We start from the raw sequence: 26,700 nt of genomic DNA, 5'->3' as shown, positions 1-26,700 counted from the left end.
TTTATGCCCCCAGATTTCCGATTCTCTACCAAGCCTGAATTTACTGCAGCTGATTATGAGAGCAACCTTTTATCACTAATGTGGTGCCCATAAAATCTCTCTCTCTCTCTCTCTCTCTCTCTCTCTCTCTCTCTCTCTCTCTCTGTGTGTGTGTGTGTGTGTGTGTGTGTGTGTGTAAGCTCTGCACTGCTCACATATATTCACTATTAACTGCATGCAGGTATACTACGAAATGTTGACCTTGTCTGACTCCACTAGTCCCATGGTGGTGAGGTTCCTGCTGTAAAGAACAGAATAAAAGCACAGCTAGGCCAGATGTTTTTCCTATTAAATAGATTAACTTAGCCCAAATGTAAAATTAAGAAAACATACTGGTTCTGATTTACTATCAGTCCATGATCTGTTGCTGCAAAGGGAACAACGGACAGTCCTGAACAGCCAACTTGCAATTTATTAAGAACAGCAAGGGAATTCCATACCCTCACCCCTGACTGCTCTAAAAATGCTGAACGGAGGGCCCCGGCCTAGTGATGAAAGCTGCTTTCTGACAGTAAAAGCTGAGTAAAAACAACATTAAAATCATTTAGAGAATGCCTGGTAAAGTACTGCCACAGAATACTCAAGACCCCACAAAAGATACTTGTTTCCAGAAGGCTCTAAAAGGTATAATTCCAAGGTCTGCCTGAGGTACTTCCTTTTGCAAATGAAATTTTTAGCTTTCTTGTCATATTTTTGTGAGCCACAAGGGAGCAATGTCCAGGGGATTAAATCCCTAAAAATAAAAAATAAATTTAAAAAATGAGGCCATGCATTATTTTCCTTCGTTAAAATGTGATTTTGCTTCATAAGCCTCCCTTCCGTAACTGGGAACGCAAATAAAAAGGTTTGTGTTCTGAAGTCATTAATGGCGGACAATGCTTATTCACCTCATAATTGCTTTGCCATTTGTGCCATAATCAGGGACCCTCTGAAAATTCTCACAAATCTGAGGAAGCGTTTATTGCGTTTCTTTAAATTGACAGGACTATTTTATAAATAGACATATGGAGACTCAGAAGATGGGGGGGGGACCCAAAATGTAGTCACCATGCAAATTTGTGCCCCACATTAGCACTGACAATTATTGTTCCCTTCAGTCTCCCCACTCCCCCAAATTCCTTAGGCTTTACTTAGGTCAGGCTTCCTCAACCTTTGCCCTCCAGATGTTTTTGGCCTACAACTCCCATGATCCCTAGCTAGCAGGACCAGTGGGCAGGGATGCTGGGAATTGTAGTCTCAAAACATCTGGAGGGCCAAGGTTGAGGAAGCCTGACTTAGGTGCTTCCATTTTCCCTGATAACGTCTGGAAGCCAACCATCCTCAAAGAGCAGCATTGTCAAAATGGTGGTAAAAGGAGCATTCCCAACTCAGTACAGGTGTCGCCTTTCCCCCCTCCATCTGCTGGGGCACCTAGGTAATAGATGGACCATTTGTTTTTGCCAGTGAATGAGGTGATAATGAGGCTTTCAGGTTTTATTATTGTTTGTGATGTATTAGCAGAGATGAAGTCAGAGAAGGACACCACATTCCTATTCTAATACACACTTTCGAAGCCACGGAAACCTTTCTAGAGTGCTTGCATAGAACCACTATAGGCTGGCTTCTGCTGCACAGAAAGAGTACAGTGGTACCTCTGGTTATGAACTTAATTCGTTCCGGAGGTCCGTTCTTAACCTGAAACTGTTCTTAACCTGAAGCACCACTTTAGCTAATGGGGCCTCCTGCTGCTGCAGCGCCGCTGCCACGCGATTTCTGTTCTCATCCTGAAGCAAAGTTCTTAACCCGAGGTAATATTTCTGGGTTAGTGGAGTCTGTAACCTGAAGCGTCTGTAACCCGAGGTACCACTGTAATCTGAATGTGGGGCTCACTGGTAGGCAGGGGGAGGAAGAGCCCCATTTGGTTACAGTAAATCCTATATAGTATAAGCAAAGTCATTTTCCAAGTTTACCCTTGTGTAACCAAATGTCACCACTCATGCCTAAGGAGGAGGAGGTATCAGCAACTTGGAGGAAAGCACATGAAAAACCTAAAAGGGGACCCTCTCCCCCAAAAGTGTCCAATGACAAAGAGTAAACATGCTCAGTGGCCATGCAATAGTGGCTCACTGATGGAACTGGGGAGGGTAATATGGGAAACTGGGGGAGAATGGAATTAAATGGTGTGCCCTGGAAGAGGACATGGCTGACTGGCTAACACCCCCCCCCAATGATCCATAGTGCAATGTTTTGCTGCGAGTCCCCCTTTTCATTCCTTGTTCTCACCCTTCCAACTCCATCCCACTTCTGTAGGTGGTACTAAGTGGTATAAAATGTATATGGAAAAAGCAGTATAAAAATAAGAGTGTGCCAAGTTCAACTAAACAAATGCTGGAGCCAGTGCATTGAGTCCAACTAGGGCAATAGGGATTCCCCTCTGCCCCCCTCCCCCCATGTGCCCCTGAGCCATCCTGATGAGCTCTTGGGTCGGTTGGGAGAACCCCCAGGACACCATGCAGGGGGAGGAAATAGGAGATTGTTCCATCTGGCACAGCAGAAATGCTTGTGCTGAAGGAACTAGTGCCTTAGTGAAACTTGAGGGTCTTGCAGCCAGTGGCGTAGTGTGGGTTGTCAGCACCCAGGGCAAGGCAAGTAATTTGCGCCCCCTAACCCATGGATTTGCGCCCCCTAACCCGTGGATTTGTGCCCTCTAACCCTAACCCCCAGATGTTGCGCCCGGTGCGGCCGGCCCCCCCTGCACCCCCCACACTACGCCACTGCTTGCAGCATTGCCTTTTCAGCCTATTTGTTTCTCTTTCGGGGGGGCGTTATGCACAGTTCCTGACAAGGTGCGGTGCATCACCAGATTATAAGTTTTGAAATATTATTTGAACAGGATGGGGCAGGGGAGCCACTATTTACAGAACTGCCTCAGTGGAACACTGGGAATTTAGCTGCCCATTAAACTACAAAGAATTATTAATCTGGTTATGAAAATTTCCCTTTAGATCTCAGCTTTGACATATCATTTACCTAGAGATACGAACAATTTCTTCTTCTAAGGTACGTTGCCTACTCGCATCCCACTGTAAGAGAGTCAATTTAGGGAGATTTGCTGACTGTTAAAAGTCCCTTTTCCACATCAGAGGAAGAAGCAAAGTGCCACTCTCAGCAGTGTGAATCTGGCCAGGATCCAAGGAAGCAAGGGCTGACTTAGATCTCAGTGGGTGGTGACCATTATGCATTTGGGGGAAAGCCGTTCCAACCTGGCAGGAGAACTGGTTGTAGCATAGAGGGGAAGGGGGGGGGAATAAAGTACAGCTACTAAAGTCACCTAGTGCCATTAGCCTTCCCTGCTGTGGGTTAGTATATCGAAATTAGGCTCTAAGAAGAGATTGCTGTTCGCAACGAGGATATCAAACAAAGCAAATTGGAGGTAATATGATGCTGTTAACATCAGACGCGCCACATAAAATGCTGGTAAGAAGCAGGGATTATGAAGGACTTCCACTGAGAACAAGCATTTGGTTAAACAATGATACAGCGAAGGCCTTAACCTCATGTCCCCCCACAATGATTTGGCCTTTAGACGAGAGAGAATACAGAGGGAGCATTTTGACAAGCAGCCCTAAGCCAGTGGCAATTAGTCCCATATGAAATGTGAGTCTATAGTAACACATGCATCCTCCTACAGTAGGAGCAGGGAGTGGGGGGATACTTTTTCAAACAAAGGAAAGAAACAGAATATTTTAATTCAAAGGAAGCTAACTTGTAATACCTTGAGTCATATTTTAATTAGGTAGGTTACCTGTGAAGAGACCGGAGATGTAATTCCCTCAGTCCACCGGACTTCCATGAGGCAAATCAGTTATTAATTTAAACCTGAAATTTAAATACAGAAGTAATAAATACGAAGAAAGACGCAGTTAAGAGCTCTTCTTATGCTGCTACAAATCTTGCATCCTGAAAGTCGGCATCTACCAAAATCTTTATGAGAATGCTGCATCTATTATTTGAGTATGGCTATCACAGAAAGTTAAGTCAAAATCCATGTTATAGTCCTGAGGGGACTGAGCATCTTTCCCCACCCAGAAAGATTGGTAAGTAACCACATGTTGCCATGTGATTATACTTTAGTGACTCTTATCAGTTCAAGGGATTCCCATTTTTTGGTGAAGCCACACAAAAGCAGAGTTTTGGAGATGTGATGAATAAAATAATACTTTAGAAGCTTCTGTCCTGAAGGCAAGCCAGCTGAAGGCTGGTGATGATGATGCTTTGGATATACAAAGTGCTGACTATGTCCCATTGAGACCAATGAAATAAATTCATTGCAAATAACTCTACTCCCATGCTTTTCCATTGTGTTTAGTCAAACCAGATTTTAGCTGGATCAGGGCTATACAAGTATCAAGGGTCACTGCTATCCTGCCCCTTCATACTGGTGATGATTAAATATCCCATCTGCATCCCTTTTTACAAGTCCAGAAGCAATATAGATTTACCACTCAATTTACTAGATTTACCATCCAAAACAGTTGATAAAACTGAATACATTTAGTTTTATATTTGTCTCAAAAAAAAAAAAAATAGTGCCAGGTGAGACTGGTACTCATGAAATTAGAAAGTGACATATCAGAATTCTTGTGCAGTTGATAATCTGATCAGAAGACGTCCTTCTGAAAATTTACCTGACTTCACTAAGGAGAAGGCAAGTGGATGAATGCAAAAGAATTGTACATGTTGCAAATAGGATACTCAGTACAAGTTATAAAGTGATTTCCTTTATAAAGCAACCATTTCACAATTTACTTCTGCAAAAGCACAAAAAAGAAAAATCAAGCACAGTCCACTGAAGATGATTGTGGTGATGATGAGGCACAGATATTATTTTTATTAGGTTTCAACAAATATGCAGAATGAAGCTTGGAACTTGGAATTAGCACGTGAAACCAGATACAGAGGAAATGTGAATTTCAAAACTGAACGAAAGCAGACTGTAATGAAGGTTAGTTACTTCTATGTGCCTCACTTATAAAACTAAACTTATTTTGTGTAGGAGGTTCCGAATGAGACCACTAGCAAAATTCTAATAGCATATTTATATAAGAACCGATATCACTCAGTGGTATGTGAAATATTGGGAAAGGAAGTTTCATGTTTGCTTAGGTTGAAGGGCAGGCTGGAAATGGTCAAATGAATATATAACATGTCTCCTGAATAGAATGGAGAAGATATTCTTAAAGAATTTGATGAGGTGTTTAATGAGCTTGGATACATTATGGATATAATACATCATGTAATATAGATCCAAATGTGCTGCCAAAAATATATGTGCCATTTAAGCCCCATTAGCACTAGGGAACCAAGGAGATGCTGAAATCAACCGGATGATAAAATTAGATGTCACTGAGAAAATTCGTCTTCAGGAAGGAGAACCCTAACATGAACAACACCCTTGACTCTGGGTGTGGGGTGAAGAGGTTATGGGTGTTTTCTTCTGCCTGCAATGGATATTTTCATGTGAGTTGTTCAGTGATGAGAAACTTAACTGCTATAAATTCCATTTTCCTTACTGGAGATATCACAGCTTTCAAGACTGCTTAACAAATGGAAAGAAATGCTGGATAGTGATTATGAAACTGTCACGGGTGAGCTTCTGTCTTTGTCTACTATCATTGTCTTCACTCCTATGTTGATCTTGAATAGCAACCAATGCTAATGGGAAATGGGCAAAATGACATGCTTTGGCAATGTCCAGACCAATTTAGTAGTCACTCTGCTCTGAAAGTAGCAGGACACACTCAAAACATATGTGGGACAATTGCTTTAATCAGCCGAGTGTCAAGGAGAAGTGAATTCCATACTGTGGGACCTTCCCAAGGTCTTAATCACCATCCCCTTCACAAAAACAGATGGTATCCGGGAGAAAATGTCAATCAAAGGAAAGTAAGTTTTAGGTTCAATCTGCATATTTAGAACTCTGACTCCCTGCATCAGGAGCTAAAGGTTGCAGACCCATCCCCTTCAAGGACCATACAGAAACAATATCCAGTCAGTGCCTCATCAGCACCTAAAATAATGAACAAGGTTGTAATAGCTACAACTAAGTGATGGAGAACAAAAGACTAAAGGGAGGCTGGGATGGAGAGTTGTGTATGATAGCAGGCTGGAAGAAGCTGGGAACAGACATGTCCTGCTGTGAGCTGGTCTAGGGATCCCATAGGAACTGAATGAGGAAGCAAGATCTTCAGGGTGTTAATTCTGTGAGACCATCTATCATATACTCAGGTTGTAGATATGTGTTAATAAAACCGTATATCCTAAAGACACCACTGTCATTATCTAACAGTTGCAGCAAGGTCAGACAAGCTAAAGCTCAGACGGAACTCATGTTTGCAAGAGAGGTTTAAAATACCTGAAAAGTTTTCTTTAACTATGTTTGAAGCAGGAGTAAGAACAAGCAAGTGCTAGGTCCTCTGCGTGGAGATGATGGAGAAATGCTATAGGGTGACAGAGAGAAAACAGAACTGGTCGACACCTACTTTGCCCCTTTCTTCACCAAAAAGGAAAGCAGTGCCCAACCTGATGATAACAGAATAAACAATGTAAGGAGGGAGCTGCAGCCCAAGATAGGAAAGGAAAAAGTGACAAGTGGGGTGCTGCAGGGTTCTGTCCTAGGCCCAGTGTAGTTCAACATCTTTATAAATGACTTGGATGAAGGAATTGAGGGGATGATCATCAAATCTTCTGGTTACACCAAACTGGGAAGGGTAGCTAATGCCACAGAGGACAGAATCAGGATTCAAAATGGCCTTAACAGATTGGAGAACTGGGCCAAAACTAACAAAATGAATTTCAATAGAGACAAATGTAAAGTTCATACCTTTGTAAAGAAACCAGAAGCTTTTCTTTTAGGGATTACAGGAAAAGAAATAAGAAGAAAGGATTGTAAACTTTTTCAGTATGCAGTTACAGCAGCAAGAATTTTATTGGCCCAGAAATGGAAACAAGAGGAAATACTGACGATACAAGAATGGAGAATGAAACTGACAGACTATGCAGAATTGGACAAACTAACTGGGAAAATTAGATATGTGAGAAACCAAAAGTTTACCGAAGACTGGGAAAAGTTTGTAGAGTATCTGAAAAATGTGTGTGATGTGCAAACAACGCTAGTGGGGTTTCAAAAAGCACTGTAAAATTTAAGATGTATTGTCAAAAAGAAATAGAAGAGGGAGGGAAGACAAATGGCAATATAATGAAGGGAATGCGTACTGAAGAATAACTATGGATGATTACCAGAACAGCTGAAGGAAGTCCATAAAGATTTAATTTGTTAAAAATTTGGATAAAATTGTATAATTTTGTTGGAAAATCAATAAAAAATTATTTATTTTTTTAAAAAAGAGACAAATGTAAAGTTCTGTACTTAGGTAGGAAGAACCAGTTGCACAAATATAAGATGGGGGACACCTGGCTTGCTTAGTAGTACATATGAAAAGGATCTAGGGATCTTAGTGGACCACAAGCTTATCATGGATCAATAGTGTGATCCAGCAGCAAAAAAAAAGCTAATGTTATTCTAAATTGCATCAACAGAAGTATAATGTCCGGATGAAGGGAATTAATAGATCCACTCTGTTCTGCTTTGGTCAGACCACCACCTGGAGTATTGTGTCCAGTTTGGGGTGCCACAATTTAAGAAGTATATTGACACTGAATGTGTACAGAGGAGGCCAACCAAATTGATCAAGGGTCTGGAAATAAAGCTTTATGAGGAATTACTGAGGGTGTTGGGTATGTTTCGCCTGCAAAAGAGGAGACTGAGAGGAGATATGATAGCCATCTTCAAATACCTAAAGGGCTGTCACAAGAAAGATGGACCGAGCAAGTTTTCTCCTGATCTGTAGGGCAGGACACTAACCAATAGATTCAAGTTACAAAAGGGGGGGATTCCGACAAAACATCAGGAAGAACTTTCTGATGGTAAGAGCTGTTTGACAGTGGAACAGACTTCCATGAGAAGTGGTGGACTCTCCTTCCTTGGAGGTTTTTAAGCGGAGCTTGGATGGCCATCTGTTATGGATGCTTTAGTTAAGATTCCTTCATTGCAAGGGGTTGGACTAGATGACACTCAGGGTACCTTCCAACTCTACAATTCTATTATTATATGATCTAATCCAGCCCCTGTTGATGCAGGTAACCCACTACTACAGCATCACAGAAAGGTGGCCACTAAAAACTTCTAATGAAGGAAGAACCACACCTTTTCTAACTTCTTGTTGTTGTTGTTCAGTCGTTTAGTCATGTCCGACTCTTTGTGACCCCATGGACCAGAGCACGCCAGGCACCCCTGTCTTCCACTGCCTCCCGCAGTTTGGTCAGACTCATGCTGGCAGCTTCAAGAACACTGTCCAACCATCTCGTCCTCCGTCATCCCCTTCTCCTTGTGCCCTCCATCTTTCCCAGCATCAGGGTCTTTTCCAGGGAGTCTTCTCTTCTCATGAGGTGGCCAAAGTATTGGAGTCTCAGCTTCAGGATCTGTCCTTCCAGGGAGCACTCAGGGCTGATTTCCTTACTTGAGGTTAGAAAATGAAGTATTTATTGATATTAAAAATGATATCATACGCGCCATCCCATGCTATCAATAATTCTGTTGCCACAGCCCACCCTGGCTATGAGCAGCAGTGTACCCACACGCAAAGCAATTGATTAAATGGGGCTTGTGCAATGGGCATAGTCTTCCTACTTTCTCTGCATCGTATTTAAATAAGGCCTAAGCAAAGGCTGCTCATTTATATGGCCAGCGCTCATGTCTCTTGGCACATTGCAACTTTATGGATCTTCCTTGGAAGATACAATAGCCAAATATTTATGAATGTTCTATTTTCTTTATGTTTTTGTTTAGTTCATTCTAAGAATTAAAAACGTAAACATTCTGTTTAAAAATCTGTTCTCTACATCCAAACGACATAGAGCAAAATGCTTTTGGCATTGTTTATACACTGTGCATGTGTGTGTTTGTACGTGTTGCTATCGCCGTATCCATAATATATATTAAAACTCTTTGTTTTACTACCTATAGTAAAATTATAAAATGTGCAGTCCCTGTAATTACATTGCCCTTTGCCGTCTGTCTAAAAAAAGACTGTGTTCAAATTTTCCCCCTGTTTTATTTGCACCCTATTAACAACTGTTACTGGAGCTTTAATTATGCCCCTGTGATTGCAGAGATGCGGCTGACTTGTGTCATTTTCCTCCCAGGGGATGCTTTATAATTACCAGCATCCATCGTGGCTGCCTGTAAGCTGATGCTTTTTTATTACCAGTTCAATAATCACTGCATCCTTGGTGAACATCTGCTCTGCAAGCCATGCATCGGAGGTCCCTGTGCCTGTCACTCGATGCTCCCTTGCTGTGGTGACCCTTTTGCCCTCACCTTCAGTTTATATCTAATTTGCCTAGCAGAAGCTCAGTCCAGATTGCCGCACAGGAATGCAATTAATGCTCCACATTTGCAAACAAAGAATATATATATATATATATATATATATATATATATATATATGCTACTTTCCTCCTCCTCCTCCTCCTTCCCCCCCCTCTCTCTCTCTCCCTCTCTCGCTTTTATTATCTTATTGTCAAGCCCCATAATTTGTATTCACAGCAGGATGAATCAATATAAGTCCTGAGGAGAAGATACATTATTTTGTTAGTGTTTTAGGCAGATAATGAAAAGTATGCAGGCTTGACTGGATGGGTGTATGTGGCTTTTATCTGGAAATACACAGCTGTTTAAAAAGAAGCAATGTACACAAATTTATTTTAAAACACATACCTGTAGGTTCCCATAGCATGTGTTCAATAGCCTTCAGGTTGCCTCTGTTATACACAGCCAAGGACATTAACTATTGTTGGGCAAAACCAGCAGTGCTGCTCTGCAGAAAGTTTGGGGGCTTTCCAATATTTTCCATTCTAAACCTTCCTCCATGTTCTAGAGTCTAGATTACTGGTCTGAGGCAGCTTCTGCATCTTCCCAGGCATATGTAGAAACATCCTTAGTTAGCATGGTTCAAAGGCATCACCATGTCACGCAACACTGGGAACAGCTGGACAGCTCAGTTGGTTAGAGCATGGCACTGATAACACCAGGATCGCAGAGAGAACCTACTGGACCTGTTCAGCTTAGGCTGCAGTTGAAGAAGAAGAAGAAGAAGAAGAAGAAGAAGAAGAGGAGGAGGAGGAGGAGGAGGAGGAGGAGGAGGAGGAGGAGGAGGAGGAGTAGTAGTAGTTTGGATTTGATATCCAGATTTATCACTACCCGAAGGAGTCTCAAAGCGGCTAATATTCTCCTTTCCCCACCTCCCCCACAACAAACACTCTGTGAGGTAAGTGGGGCTGAGAGACTTCAAAGAAATGTGTCTTGATATGGCCTACACATGTACATTTTACCAATGTGCATAGGTAAAAACTGTATGGTCAATTACTAAAATAAATGAATAAATCAGGTGGAACCACCACACAGTTTTGACCTACAAGCATTGGACTGAAATGTTGGTTGTACTTTTGAGCGTAAAATCTCATAATATAGTGGTACCTCGGGTTACATACGCTTCAGGTTACATACGCTTCAGGTTACAGACTCCACTAACCCAGAAATAGTGCTTCAGGTTAAGAACTTTGCTTCAGGATGAGAACAGAAATCGTGCTCCGGCGGCGCAGCAGCAGCAGGAGGCCCCATTAGCTAAAGTGGTGCTTCAGGTTAAGAACAGTTTCAGGTTAAGTACCAACCTCCAGAACAAATTAAGTATTTAACCCAAGGTAACAATTCAACATATTCTAATGAGAATTTATACTTCATTTGTGAAAACATAAGGGTATTCCTAGAAGTATCTTATCTATTAGCCACATTTACATCTTAAGTAGTTTTTTTTTTAAAGAATTGCAAATGCATATCCTGTGTTTGGTACAAGCCTTTTTCTGCAACTATAATTAATAAACTATCTATCTTACAAAAAAAGTATCTTGTCTTTGCTTTGCATTCTGAGGTAGCATATCAGCTTGTCCACTGAGGCAAATTCCAATATTCCCACCAACCCATCCATGTTGGTGCTTCTCAGTGGGAGACGGCCTTCTCCCGGCACCGGTCCAGAAAGCATAACACAGCATTCACTCTTCCAGACGTTCAAGCAAGCCGCAGAGCTTAGCAGAAGCTGAGACTGAGGATATGTGGTATCTGGGTGTGGTGGTTTATTTACAGGATTGAAATAAAGAACAGAGCCATTATGTTGTGTCCCTTTCCTCCAAGACAGAACAACAGAACAGAACAAAGGACAAAGAAGATGGAAGTGGCACACAGTTCCTTCCATTCCCACGCTTCCAAAGAATGGAATGCCAACACACAGAGCATGTGATCTAGTAGTCACACACACACTCTGCAATACGGGAGAGAATGAAAATCTTGACACCCCAACCATTTCTTAATGGACCGTGTAGTTGAAAGTTACTTAACATAAGAACTTAAGATGAGCCGGCTGGATCAGGCCAATGGCCCATCTAGTCCAGCATCCTGTTTTCAGGGTGGGCAACTAGATGCATAATAATAATAATAATAGTAATAGTAATAATAGTAATAATAGTAATAATAATAATAATAATAATAATAATAATAATAATAATAATAATAATTTATTATTTATACCCTGCACATCTGGCTGGGTTTCCCCAGCCACTCTGGGTGGCTTCCAACAGAACACTAAAATACAATAACCTATTAAACATTAAAAGCTTCCCTAAACAGGGCTGCCTTCAGATTTCTTCTAAAAGTCTGGTAGTTGTTTTTCTCTTTGACATTTGGGAGGGCGTTCCACAGGGCGGGTGCCACTACCCAGAAGGCCCTCTGCCTGGTTCCCTGTAACTTGGCTTCTCGCAGCAAGGGAACTGCCAGAAGGCCCTCGGCACTGGACCTCAGTGTCCGGGCAGAACGATGGGGGTGGAGACGCTCCTTCCAGTATACTGGACTGAGGCCATTTATATGCATGATCTGAGCACAACGGCACTCTCCCTTCCTGTGGTCTCCAATATTTGGAAGAATTACTGCCTTTCTACATTACTGCTATCCTACATTGTTCAAACAGAGATGTATATTTTCAATGGATTTTTTTTTAATGGTGGTTATTACATGCTCCTCTCACTAACACTTTTTGTGAAAATGTCAAATGAGGGTGTCAGTGGCTATATCCAACTAAGTTAAAGCAGTCCCACTGAGATTAATAGACCTAAATTAGCCATGTCCATTAATTTGAATGGGTCCACTCTGAGAATGGCTAACTTTGGATACAATCCAATATCAAATTTTTTCAGAGATAGCGTTCACTATTAAAGACTGCATTGATTTCAATAAGAAAGAAATTCAAAGTGCTCTTCTGAGCAGTGCTGGACTGACTGGTCAACTGAAACGTTATGGCCATTTGGGTTAAATAAAGCAGATGGGGAGAAAATATAAATTCATTTACTTACTTAGTGGAAGATCCAGTCTGTGAGACATTTGATACTTTTTATAGAGTATTAAATACAGAGTTTTGCCAGCTGGTTACTGTAGTTGAATGGTTTTTCATCTACGGGCACAATCAAGAATACTTACTAAATAGATAATACGTTTTGCTTTTCAGGTTTCATTTTTAACTGCATGATTTTCTTTTAGAAATTGCTAAGCAATCTGCTGCTATTTTCCCTGTACAGCACTTCAGAAAAAGTAGTAATTTCTAAAATGAGCATATGACTAACAAGCACTACATGTTAGCCACTGCTTGCCGCTCTATACCAGATAAGAGGGACACATCTTATCAGGCTGGGGGAACTCTCTTGTCCCAAATGGATCACTGACTCAATGCTTTTCCCTAGTTGCTACAGATGACTTACAATCCCCCAGGACTCCTAGAAATCCCAGCCACCTGGCCCATTTTCTGAGAAATGGAGCTAATACTTGTAATTGGGATTTCTTTTAAGACTGAAGGAGCCAAGCTCCATGAAGCTGGATTTCTTTTATGAGCCTAGGAGCAGATCTCTAGATGGCTCTTTCATCATATTTCAGAACATGGAACTGCAAACACCACTAGTTCAGGTGACAATAATTTTGCCCCACCTATACATTGCAGGAAAGAGTATAAGGTATATGGTTTTAGCTCTACCAACTGGAAGTCCAATATTAGTTTGCTACCTTTCCAGGATACAAGTACTGCATTTTTAAAAGAATAGTCCTAAGGAAAAGTAAACTGAAAAGTAAACTAGGCCTAGCAACATAAATGAATTAATGGAACTAGCAACTCTGTTCCAAGATATCCTCCTACCATTTTCTTACTATACTTGGAACAGGAGTCTCTGGTATACTCTTCTTTAGGGAAACTTCCTGTTAAATTTATAACAACACAAGCTTCTTTTCTTTCAGTGATGGCATCCAAGTCCCATAATGACTTGTGATATCATTCAAAGCAGCATTCCCCAACCCGGTGCCCTGCAGATGTTGTTAGACTCCAACTTTCATCCGCCCCAGCCAGCATGGCCAATACTTGGGGATAACAACAACAACAACAACAACAACAACAACATCATCATCATCATCACTATTCAAGGACCCACTTATGTGGAGCTACTTGTACATTGTTGGCTGTGGGGTTTAAAAAAAATCTAACTATGTAAAATTACATATATTATAGTTATACATATAATACATATAAAAGAGCAATGCCCCATGCTCTGCTATATTTCCGCAGCATAATTAAGTATTTTTAAAAAGATATCTGCATTGTTGTATCTCTTAATGTGATTGTTATTTTAGGAAAACTGGTGTGTATGTGTATAATACGCATATAATATTATAAGAATAATAAGCATATAATATGAGAGCATGGTGAATATTTTTAGCAGAAACAGGTGAGGGAGATTTAAGATGAGAATTAGACAAAATCCATGCAAATTAGCTTGATGTCAAGATTTTTTTTTTAAAAAAACCCATCCTTATTCAGCCCTTTTACTGAGAACATGTTGAGTTTCTTAAAATGTAATTTTCATATTATCTGATGATAATTACAAAACAAGCAGGTATTATCCATACAGAAATATTACATCCATACAGAAATATTACATCTGAAATACCTTTGCTAAAATCATTTAGATTTGTCTGGTTGTTTTACAAATGCTAGAAAGGGCAGTCACAAAACTATCATACTACATTTATGAGAATGGGGGGGGATTTTCCTTTGATTTGTATTAATGCATTAATGTTAATCTTCATATTTACTATCAGCCGTAGGGGCAGGAGGTGGTTGGGCAAAACCAGAAGACCTTAAGGATGACTGAGCTAACAAAATGTGTAATTTCAGCCCTGTTTCAAAGGCAACGTTAATCCTTCTCATAGATTCCAATATTTTCACTATATTCTTAGATGTCATAAAACTCATACTTTGTTTAAGTAGAAATTCACTATATAAATATATGTTTCTAAGCCAGATCTGCTGAAAACATAAGATGCCTCCAATATACCATAAGTGTCAGCTGGAGATGGACAAATCTTTCAGTTCTAGTTTCTCAGTTTCCAAACCTTAAGTTCAGTTTTCCACATTTCTGCATCAGTTTACAATGTTTTTACTGCTCATGAAAATTCATCAATTTAGTGTCTATTCCTCTTACCATGCACATTTTTGCAATTTTGTCAAATATAATGCAGTTTTGTGTGTTATTTCCCCTTATATATGCATTGGTATGCATGCTTTCTTTAATATACTCATTCTGGTACACATTTTTGGCAGCAGAACAGCACTCAGAAATTCAGAGAATTTTGTTTCGCTTTGCATATTCATAGAATCATAGAGTTGGAAGAGACCACAAGGGCCATCGAGTCCAACCCCCTGCCATTGCTTCATTAAGTTCAAATTCAGTACGTTTACATGAAAATGCACAGCAACCCACATTTCTCCCCTTCTCCTAAACAGCACACATTTAATCCTAAACCAGAGTTGTGAGCAAATGATCAAAATTCTCCATTTTATCAGTCCCTATCTGCTGTCTGTAGATCAGCCACAGATTTTCCATTTCAGCCAAACTGGGCTTTTCTTGGTCGCAGATGTTTCTTTCAGATCACAGTGTTGGGTCCATAGGTACTCAAATGCCAAAGCAATTGGTGACAACCAGATCTATAAATCACTGGAATCAACATGACTTGCTTTCATGGTATGATGCAATAGTTTTTGCAGGGCTCTCCTGTACCACAGCACAGCAAGGTCAACGACTGCTTCCTAGTGTGGGATCCTAATGCTGGTCTGTATTTAGCACATATAGTGCAGCTGATCAGCTGGGATTTCTGATCAAATAGGGCATCATGGACATGCCGTGATAATGCCCAAACGTTTCCTGATATGGATCCACCATGACATATATGAGTTTTAATTCACTTAAATATCCCCTGTGCCAAGAACATGTCTCCAACAGTGATCGGTCATGACTGAAAATATTTGGATGACAAATACAAAATGGATGTGCATAGACAATAAATATACACAAACGGCTAAACCAGGTTGGATACTGTTTCTGAAAAACCAGTTTATATTAAACACCAAGCTAATATTAATACCAAAGATTCATAATCCAAAAATAAATTTACAAACTTCTTGTTTGTGTGTATAGATCGATACCGTGTAATATGATATAAATATAGTCATGTACCTATTTTATCGACTAGAAACCTAGAAATGTGTTCTGTTTATGCCAAATGTGCACTCTTGTGAAGAATGTGTAGCTGCTATGGATTCAACTTGAATCATTCCTGAAAATGGTTTCATTCACAGTGATAAAGAGCAGTGCAATTAAGACTGGCCTTGTAGCACTTATTCCTGCCGTTACAGCATCCAGATTGGATTACTGTAATGCGCTCTGCGCGGAGCTACCTTTGTGCTTGATCTGGATGCTGCAGTTGGTATAGAATCCTGCAGCACAGTTGTCAACAGGAAACCCTGTAAGCATATAACACCTCTGATCTGAGAGCTGCACTGGGCCAAGTTCAAGATGTTACCTGTAGTATATGAAGCCCTTAATAGCTTGGTTAAGTTTACTTGTGAGATAGTCTTACCGCATCTATGCACACCTGAGCACTTCGATCTGTAGAACTGGGCCCATTTCAGGAGCCCAAAATACATATTTTAGTGTGGTTGCACCTACTCTTTGAAACTCCCTGCCTGGTTAAACCAGGCAGGTGCCTTCGCTTTCATCATTTTGGTGTCTGCTTAAAGTATTTTAAGTATACCTGAAGGAGCGTCTCCACCCCCATCATTCAGCACAGACACAGTGGTCCAGTTCTGAGGGCCTTCTGGAAGTTCCCTCACTGTGAGAAGTGAGGTTACAGGGAACCAGGTAGAGGGCTTGTCAAGGAAATAAACAACTATCTGACTTGGAGAAAACATCTGAAGGCAGTCCTGTTTAGAGAAGTTTTTAATGTTTGATGTTTCATTGTATTTTTAATATTTTGTTGGAAGCTGCCCAGAGTGGCTGAGGAAACCCAACCAGATGAGAGAGGTATAAATAATAATAATAATAATAATAATAATAATAATAATAATAATAATTATTAGTGTTTTAGGCAAGTCTATCCAGACATGCAGGTGTTAAAGTGTTTTAATCTTTTTTGCTGCTAATTTTAATTACCTCCGTTTTTAATTATGTTTAGCTGCTTTTATTGATAATGTTAATATTTATCATAAACTGCTTAGAGGTTTTATTACAATCAAACAATATATAAATATATAAATATTAGTTCATACCACCTTTTCTGAGCTTGGTCAAGAATTGTCCACTTTGGTTGCCAGCCCCTGAGATCCATGTTTCTTTTCCCAACCCCAGACTGCAAGACTTGGTAACATAGATCTCTTCAACAGATTGCATGCAGTGTGTGCTATTTGAGAGCCACCTGCGGAATAGTCTCTGGGGATTGTGACCTTCTTGAAAACAGATGGTGCCTTGCCTCATTGACTTTGCACAATCCATTGGTTCTATCATGCAGAAGGACTACAGACCTTTCAAGAGGCATCATAGTATTGTCAAGCATGCATGTTGGTGCTTCTGTCCATGTCAGAAATGCATCTGTGATGTTACATGCATCCCAAGCTCACTTTTTGTCTTTCCCAGAGATGAACAAGGTGGACAAGGTGTTTCCTTGTTCATGGGCCTGATTCTGTATTGTAGAGAATGGGTACTTTGTTTTGTGCACCACAAACCACCCAAAGCAGAATTCTTGGTGTGTGGCCAACACCTTCCCTTTCTGCACCTTCTTCTGTAGAAAACGCCCCTGAAGGCAACACAAAACCATTCCTAAAGGAGGACTCAGCACAGCCCTGTATCTCGACTCTTTTACAATGTGTGGAGCACAAGAGCTGCAGCTGAGAGTACAGTGGTACCTCAGGTTACATACGCTTCAGGTTACAGACTCTGCTAACCCAGAAATAGTGCTTCAGGTTAAGAACTTTGCTTCAGGATGAGAACAGAAATCATGCTCTAGCAGCGCGGCGGCAGCAGGAGGCCCCATTAGCTAAAGTGGTGCTTCAGGTTAAGAACAGTTTCAGGTTAAGAACGGACTTCCGGAATGAATTTAGTACTTAACCCAAGGTATCACTGTAACAGGATACAGATAGGAGGAGGTGGTGTATAGCAGGCTGAAGGCTGTGGTGTAAAAATAGCAGCGGCCGCTGCAGACCAAGAGGTTCATCGCAGGCTTGAAGCATAAAGTGAGCAAAGAACAAAAATGCACACATGTCACTCTCAGCCCAGGCAGCATTGCTTATTGTTATCCATACCAAAATTGTTTAAATGTGCAATTTTAGGCTTAACTGTCCTTGCTGGCCCTTGAAGGGGCATTGCTTATGGACACCATATTAAAGTATGGATGAATGCCAAGTTTCAAACTTTTAGTCAGTTTTAGCTTAACATGTTGAATGCTAGATCCCATGAACTGCTGCTGCAGTGCATTGACTCATATTGCAAAGCCATGAAGTCCGTGTTTATTATATGCACTGGATAAACAAATTGTAAAAGGCAAAGGCAACTATACCAGTGAAGGAGGAGAGCTAAATTCTTCCATAAGGAGAGGAAGCTGACTCTTCAGGAAAAAGAAACAGCTTAAAGAAAACCTTTCAAAACCAAAGGACAGTACTTAGCATCAATAGAAGAAAAGGGCACAAGAAAGGACATGATGGTTTAAAAACTGGCTGTACATAAACAACATAATGTTACAACTTCTGAAGTTTACCAATTCTGCTAATAGTTTTAACAGCCTCTGTCCCCAGCATGCTGGACGAATTCCAATCTGAGTTGATCTATTCTACGTAATAACATTTTCCCTGTAGTTTTGGCTACCTCGTCTCTTCCTTTTCCTCCCCTGACCTATTGAACAGCATATAGACCACATTCATCAAAATGCTCTGTTAAAGAGGTGCCATGTTCATTCAACACCAGAAATGTCCACAGTTCAGGGGCAGGTGAAGTAATTTTGGTGTATAGTTGAGGCCTCTGGGAATAAAAATCAAAAGACCGGCATATCAGCTGGTATTAACTGGCAGAGTTCCATTAAAACGGGGGGGGGGGGGAGGGGGAAGCTGTACATATTATTACTGTTAAATAAAATGCTCCACACCTATTTTAAAAGGATGTTGTTTAGGTTGCAGACTGAGTCAGGAAATGTCAGATTTATAGTTGCCCATGCAACCTCCTGCTTCCCTGTTTGTCCTTCCTGTGCACAGAAGACAGAAGGTGTCTTACAAAAGACGAAACACAGACTGCATCATGATCCCTGGTGGGACAGCATTAATTATAGTATTTCCTAAATTTTGCAAACTTTGCTTCCTTTCAGCACATTTGTATTTTACACTAGTCGGGGACACACACACACACACACACACACACACACATACACACACACACTCTTTCAATCCTCTGATTCCTACAATATAGAGACTGAAATTAATTTTTTAAGACAAATATTGGTTTTGAAGGTACTAGCAGTTTAATGATAACACAGTTTACAAACCGCTTTATCAAGTGGTATATAAATTTTGTGAAATAAATAAAAATTAATAAAACACACCAAACCATGGCTGTTTTACATCTGAATATGACCCTTGGTATGGAGCCCTATGATCCGTGAATGAAAAGCAGCATAGAAATTTAATAAAAATAAAATAAAAATAAAGCACTGTAGATCAGAAGTCTCTCTGCCATCACACATAGTTTCACAATATGTGGTTTCCCAATGGAAGTACAGCCATAATGATCCCTACCAACAATAGAAGCCATTGGAAGGAGGTACAATGTGTGTAAAGCTGAGTGAGCTCCCCAAATCTCTCACTAGATTAACTCGGGGGGGGGGGGGAATTACAGGGGTGGGGGAATCAGGAAAATTGAGATAATTTTCTTGAGCTTGGAAAACGCATTCTCCCTTCCCTGAAAGTAGTGGCTGCGAAAGGATTCCGTGGAACTGTAACAACATGTGGTTTGTTAGGACCTTATGAACAGACAGGTGGAATAGACACTATTATACGGATTGACCTTATGCATGAACTGACTGGAGAATGATCTGATTCACTGGGTCTTCTGCTTTGTTCGTTTGTTGAACTTTTATGCGTTACTTCTGTTGAAATTTATGATTTGATACTATGAATAGTATACCTTATTTATCTAAGAACACAGCCGGTTACGTCTTGTGTGTTTATTGAGTATGCTTTACGTGACCATAGGTTTGTTTGTTGTTGTTTTGCTAGGAGCACGTAGAGCAAAAAGGTAGGTTTGTTCTCTCCCCCCCCCCACTCTCTGCACCTCTCATGCACTGGTAACAGTACCCTAGAACCCAAAGTCTAGGAACTATGGAGCTATTCCATTGTCCTCAGAAGGTTTTCCTGTGTACTGTACTATCAGGAGCATAAGGGCAACAAATAAAAAGGGTGGGAAGGAAAGAAATCTACTTCCTCTCACCATTCACTACCAACAGCTATTCCCACAATTACTGCTTTTCATGTAAGTATGGGGGGAGAGTGTGTTTTGGAGGTCATGGGTGAGCAAGGTGGGGGTTTGGGGGGAATAGTGAGGACTAGCAAAGAGGGAGTGGTATTGCTGGATCAATCCATCAAGCTCTGATGGGTGATTTAGAAGGATTGGGTCTGGCGTCACTTTTGCTGTGTGTGTGTGCCAGTATCCCTACTCAGCATAGTTACATCTCAGTGCAGCTCCTTCCTTGGAAGGGTCTTTGGGGTTGAAGGTACACGCAGTAGGCAATAAACACTCATGGACACCATGAAGATTCAGTCAAGTGTAGAGGTTTACTTGACAGGCACAAAAGCATATTGGTAGCAAATATATACAGACTGTCATGGTCAAGGCATGCTTAGAGTCCAACAAGAGTCCAAGACTCTCTCTCTCTGCTTCTCTCACCGCAAGACACAAGCAAGAGACTCACAACAAGTTGCAACAAGTTACACATAACCATTGATATCAGTACTTCCTGTCACACTGCGCATGTCCAAAGAACGGTTCCCACAGAAAATGTCCTTGCATAGACAAAACAATCTCAGTCTTTTGCTGCTTCTTGAAACTTCTTCTTTGTTCTTCCCTGTTTCGGGAACAAATGATTCTCTCACACACAGAATATCCAATAGGTATGACACTCAGAATTCTTCGGCTCAGATTTGGATCTGAGAAGGCAAATAATTTGAGGGCTTTAAAAGTTTCTCTCTTGTTTGATAGGGGCTTTACCATCCCTCAGAGTTGATCTCTTAGACTGGCTCTAAAGAACTTCTCTGTCATCTCTAATTATGTAATTATGTGCCTGAGTATAACTTGGGATGTGCAGTTTGGCTGTCAGATGTCTTAAAAGACACATATAGGTTCTGCCACTTAGACTCAATCATTTTAGCTTTGCCTTTATATTGCCCTGGCATCGTCTTTCTGTCCCGTCCCCCCCAAGGCAGTGTTGCCACGGGCGAGAGACTCACACATGTCAGAGAGCCAAGGGCCTCTGAACGAGATACAAGACTCCTCATATTCTTGTACACACATATATGAGAAGTCAGTGAAACAAGCTTATCCAGCGATATGCCAGCACAGAGAAGAAAGGCTGCATTTCTCACCTCCTTTTTTCAAGTGTGAAGAACAAAGTATGGTTGCCACTACACAAGGCTGTCCTCGTCTTGGTTGTCCATTGTAACATCTTCTACAGTCCACCTCTTTGCATGAAACTATCACTGTGGGAGGTTCCCTCCAGTGTGACAATGTCCACACTATGACAGTGTCACGTCAAACAATACGTTGCAGTAGATCTTAGGGCAGGGATGGAGAACCTGTGGTCTTCCAGATGTGGGACTCCAACTCCTTTCAGCTCCAGCCAGCATGACCAACAGTCAGGCATGATGAGAGTGGGCAGTGTGACAACATCTGGGCAATACAGGCTCCCCCTTTATATCTTAGGGGTAAAACTAAGACCTAGATATTTTCGAGAGAGAATGAGACACAGAGCTGTGCTGTGTTTTTGGCAGCAGACCCATGTCTAGAACTTCTTAAATAGTCATCTAAGAGTATTTTCACATAACCTATATTTAGGTTTAAACTCACCTGCAGGGGAATTTGCTCAGGCCAAATGGGATTTTACCTAGGGTTGGAACAAGCTATCAGTATTTCTGCTGAATTACTTTTACATACTGTAGAAACAAAGAACAGAATGGAATCCTAATTTTTATGCTGTGTTCTGTTAGAAACCACACAAAAGCTTTCTATTTACACTTAACAGCAAGGGATTGTTTGTGGCAAAGAGTCTATAGGGATCTTTTTAAAAAAGAAAGAAGGAAAGAAACCCTTCCCATTACCTCTACATTTCAGTTCTCCTAATATGGCAAACACATTTTGCAAACTATAGCCATATTTTTTGGATCAAAAGGAAAATCATATATGCCGCCGCATTGAAAAAAGGGATTAAATAATAAGGCCCATCCAGAGAAGTCTCTCATTTTTATGCATTTCTGTATTTTCTGGTTTTGTTAATCAGAAGCAGATGAACTTCTCTTCGCAAGAGTGTTACTGACATGGCTCGTATCAAGAAGTATGATGTTTCCAGCCATATATCCAACTTAAAGAGGAATAGTTACATTTGAATAAGCAACAAAACATGTGGATGTTTGTCTGAATTGAAATGAACTTCTGAACCTTAGAATTCACAAGCCAGTCCTAATCATAGCCAAACATCACCAACATCTGCTTTTTCATCTTGGCCAATTTATACTGAAAATCCTAGAATCTCGTCATCCCAGCTTCAGGAAGAGAGAAAATGGCAGAACGGGAACTGGATATGCAAAGCTTTCTGCAATTTATTCTCTTATCTTCCTTAACCTCTAAGAAGGGGGGGGGGCGGGTAAATAGTTGTGGTGCGAGTTAGCAGCAGCGTTGTCATTCTCTCACATGTGGGTGTTCTAAGGAATCATTCAAATGAAATACAAGTACAAACTCACCCAGTGTTGGCCTCAGACCCAGCACTCGCCACCACTTAGTGCCCCCTACCAGTGGGTGCTCTTCTTCAGCCACCAGCCTACACCCTTTCATCCTTCCTCCCTTGCAGGTAGTCTTGCTCAATGGCAACACTCTGTTACAACTGCATGATCCTCTCTGTTCCTGCAATACATGTTACTAACTCTACTTGTTTATTGTGTTGTGTTGTGTTGTGTTGTGTTGTATTGTGCTGTGTTGTGTTGTGTTGTGTTGTGTTGTGTTGTGTTGTGTTGTGTTGTGTTGTATTGCGTTTGCTTGTTTCCTACTACAAAAAAAATTCCAAGTTGACTTAGAATTTTGTCCCTCCCAAGCTGTCATTCATGAGCTGAGATCCAAGAAGTTTTCAGGACACTTCTACTTTTTCTTAGAGTTAAGTCTTTGTTTGATGCCCTGGGAACCTACCAGTTGAAGGACTAATCTCTCTCTCTCTCTCTCTCTCTCTCTCTCTCTGTGTGTGTGTGTGTGTGTGTGTGCTTTAGACAGCAGTATTTGGCTCTGCCACAAACAAAATAAAAGATCTCAAATTGACTCACAAGGCCTTCCTTCACCCCCAGGTATTTTGGTAGTGAAAACAGAGTCCCTTGGCCCCAGTCTATGCCTTTTCCCTTTGGCTGTACAAACAGCAATCCAAATAATCAGAGGCTGCATATCAACTGTGTGCCTAGGAGCAATTTCTCCTTACGAAGTCTAAGCTTAGGTTCAGTACGGAAAGTACCAAAGGGGTAGCGCTGTGACTCTGTTGCAGCAAAAACAACAAAGACTCTTGGGTCTCCTTAAGCTTATGCCACAACAAATTTGTTAGCATTTTAAGGTGCCACAAGATCTGTTGTCGTTCATTAAAAACAAAACAGAAACCTATGCTGGCCTTTTTACGTTTGTAGATGCAGATCATTCTACAAAATCAGTTGAAACTCTATGCTATTATTTCCTGCTTCTATTTAAATAAAAACATGGTTGGAAACTGCTGTTCAGGCTTATAAGTGTGGAAGCAATTGCCTTGTGATGGAGAGATCTAGTTCTTGTTGCTGCCAGGGAAGTGTTACATTTATGAATGACCACAATAGCCACAAATAAAGAGGAACTTGGGGTTTTGGGAATATTTTGCATGGAGTTTCTGTGATACAGGATTCAAAGGGTTTTTGTTGTTGTTGTTGTTTGCCCAAGATGGGCATACAAAAGAGACATGTTTTTAAAAGTGGACAAATAACATTGAGCTGACTCTTCTCCCTTCTTTCTGCTCTTTGATGGAATTTCCATTTCCGTAGTTTCCTCGGTGTTGAATAGCAGAAGGTTCATTGGGTTCTTATGACTAATTTCCTCAAAAACTACACTGTGTCTATTAATGCAGAAGCCAGTTTTTGGCATGTAGTTGTGAAGAAAAAGGATGAAAAATAAACATGTATAACTTTGGAGCACTTTCGGAACACAAACTACTCTTTGTTTGGTATTTGGCTGTAGGTAATGCAAACTCAGCAGTCCCAATGTGACAGCATATTTAGCCAAAGACTAAAGTTAAAAAACAACAACACTGGAAGTCGAATTTTGTTTTGTTTCTAGGATGCTCTTCGGACCCATGTGCTAGAATCCCCAGGTGCTCTACTGTGTCCAGACAGAGAATTCAAGTACAAGCTACTCATTCTGCTTAATGCATTGGGTACAAATATGTCTCAGTTTTGTTAAATTACCGCTCTGTGTGTATGTGCATGTGTGTCCAATTATTATTAGGATTTCAGGGCACAGGGAGAGGTTTTTTCCCTTCCTAGCCCAGCCACACACCCCTCCCCCGGTTATTGCCCCCTGAATGGCTATGAAGCTTATTCAAAAAAGTTCCCATTGGAACCAATGGGAACAATTTTCTAAACTTTGCAGTCATGTCGGTGGGGCTGGGAGCACAATTTTGAGTGGGCAGTTTGTGGCTGCAGTTACTTTACCAAAACCACTATGCATGATGCATACTGTGTACTTTCATTTCATTTCATTTCATTTGTTTTTATTACAGCGCAACAAGACAAGAACCCACCGACAGCATACAAATGAATATGGCTAACTTGACCCAACAACCCCTCTCCCCACACACAAACAAAACTCACTGCAGTCAGCTGAAGGTAAGCAACCATGCCCTGCCCCCCCCAAAAAAAAATCTTTCTCACTTAATTATTACAAACTCCATATCTGCTGTTTGATATCAGGCAAAAAACATCCCTCTTCAGTCAGGTCTTTGGCTGATGACATCTGGTACCCTTTTAAATATGCTGTGGGGAGAGGGAGGGTTTGGGTAGTTTTTATTATTTATTTTGTGGGGGGGGCTTTTTATATATTGTATCTTTGTGTTGTGAACCATCCTGGGATCTGCAAATTTAATAAATAATCATGATAATCTGCGTGAAGTTGTTGGGAGAATCCCCTACAGGACTTGGAGAATGGTGTCATTAGTACATTGCTGACATCCCAACTCTGTTTCTCAGTTACATCCAAGCCAAACAAGTTGGCTTTCAAATCAGGCAGGCATTGGCTGTGATGTCATTTCAGTGCTTGCAACCACACCTGGAATACTGTGTACAATTCTGGTTGCCTCACCTCCAAAAGGACACTGCAGAGCTAGAAAAGGTTCAGAACAGGGCAAGGGAAATGATCAAGGGCATGGAGCAGCTCTTGCATGAGGAAGTTGCAACATTTGAGGTTTTGTGTTGGAATCCTGGCAGCCAAGACCCAAGTCTGGGACAAGTGCTCTTTGGTGAGCGAGCCCCAGCAGAGGGGTTATTGTCACCTTCCCTATCAGAAGCAAGGAGCAGGTAGTGATATATCCTTAACTATTGTCAAGGAAGATAGATGTTCACGAGATCTAGGGCGTTGACTGCATTATATTATTTGCTGGTTTTAAACATTTCTAGGCTACCTTTCCAAAACACTCAAATCAGTTTACATAAAATATGTAATCCAATTCTAATGGCCTTAAAACAAACTCATAGAAGTTAATAACCTGTAAAAAAAATATCTACTAGCCTGCTGGGGTTGGCAGGTAAGGGATGGAGAGAGCTGGTGCAAAGCCAAGAACTTCCTTCCTCTAGCAGCTCACCTGGTTTCTTCATTTAGGTGAGGGGAGAGACACTCACTTGCATGCAATTTCTTTTCACCAGTGACTATCGTGGGTGTGCTTAAATACAAGGCTGAATTACAACAAACCCAAAGTAAAATCACAGAAATGACATGAGGTCCTAGATGTGAGATGCCATCTGCTAAATAAGTGACAAACCTGTTAAACCAGAGAATTTGGATCATACCAGTTTAGCACCACAGGCATCCTTTGCTTACCACACTAATTGTACTTTCCTTGCTGTTATTGAATAGTCGGAAATGTTCCCCCTTCACAGTAACAAACTAAGAAACCCAAATATTGCTAACCTAAAAAAAAAAAAAAAAAAAAAGGAAGAGGCAGCAGGGAGAAAAAGTGTTCTAAACAAACAAAATGTTGATCTGCCTTTTATTAATTTCATTTTTTATCTTCTTGTATACAGACGTTTGACAGCTATGACATTCATGGGCAATGCATTTGAAAAAGAAGACATAAATATTCAGAGACATATTAGAATGCTGTTCAATGTAAGCACCTGTCTACTTAGTGTTGACAGAAAATCATTTACTTTGCTTTATGCATGTTCTCTCTGGAGACCACTGAGGTCCTATTTTATTTAAAGAGCTGGTCCCAACATCGCTGCTTCCACTCGAAAATGCAATATATGCAGCTAATTATATTTATCGAGGAAACAATTTTGGTTTATATTTTCAATAATCCTTAAACAATTTTGTCAATTCCTTACCTCAGGATTGGCTTCTCCCTGAGTATCAGAAGGCACGTGACCTCATGGTGTCTTTATTTATGACATCACAAAAGAGGCAATGAAGTCTATGATATCATAAACGTAGCAGAACCAGCAACGATGCATCACTGTAGGCATCAGCATTTACTTACAGAGCAATCTTGTACTCTATGTGTGTAACTCTGAGTTCAGTGGGGCTTACTTGCAGGGAAGACTCGATAAGGTTACAGCCTCACTCACAGAATCACTTTATTTATATTGTTTATCAAATGTTACTGCCACTTGCATTAAGGGT

At 40.8% G+C, this 26,700-nt stretch overlaps 2 long non-coding RNA genes across 2 annotated transcripts in view; both read right to left on the bottom strand.

Moving 5' to 3' along the window:
• The window catches only part of LOC309345587, a 65,754-nt gene extending 55,570 nt beyond the window's left edge, over positions 1-10,184 (bottom strand). The window contains exons 1-2 of the long non-coding RNA XR_014158316.1: positions 9,857-10,184; positions 3,824-3,897 (exon numbers count right to left, since the gene is read on the bottom strand). This is a non-coding gene — a long non-coding RNA (uncharacterized lncRNA). The remainder of the gene's footprint in view (positions 1-3,823; positions 3,898-9,856) is intronic.
• Positions 10,185-20,154: 9,970 nt separating this feature from the next.
• On the bottom strand, positions 20,155-26,442 carry LOC309345578. Its single transcript, XR_014158311.1, has 3 exons — positions 26,406-26,442; positions 21,661-21,697; positions 20,155-20,662 (listed from the first exon to the last, which is right to left on the bottom strand). It is a non-coding gene; the product is annotated as an uncharacterized lncRNA (long non-coding RNA).
• Positions 26,443-26,700: the final 258 nt, after the last annotated feature.

The sequence above is a fragment of the Podarcis erhardii genome (genome assembly GCF_964252035.2).
Source record: "Podarcis erhardii genome assembly, chromosome: 1".
Lineage (NCBI taxonomy): Eukaryota > Metazoa > Chordata > Lepidosauria > Squamata > Lacertidae > Podarcis > Podarcis erhardii.
This window is presented reverse-complemented; position numbering and strand designations above follow the sequence as displayed.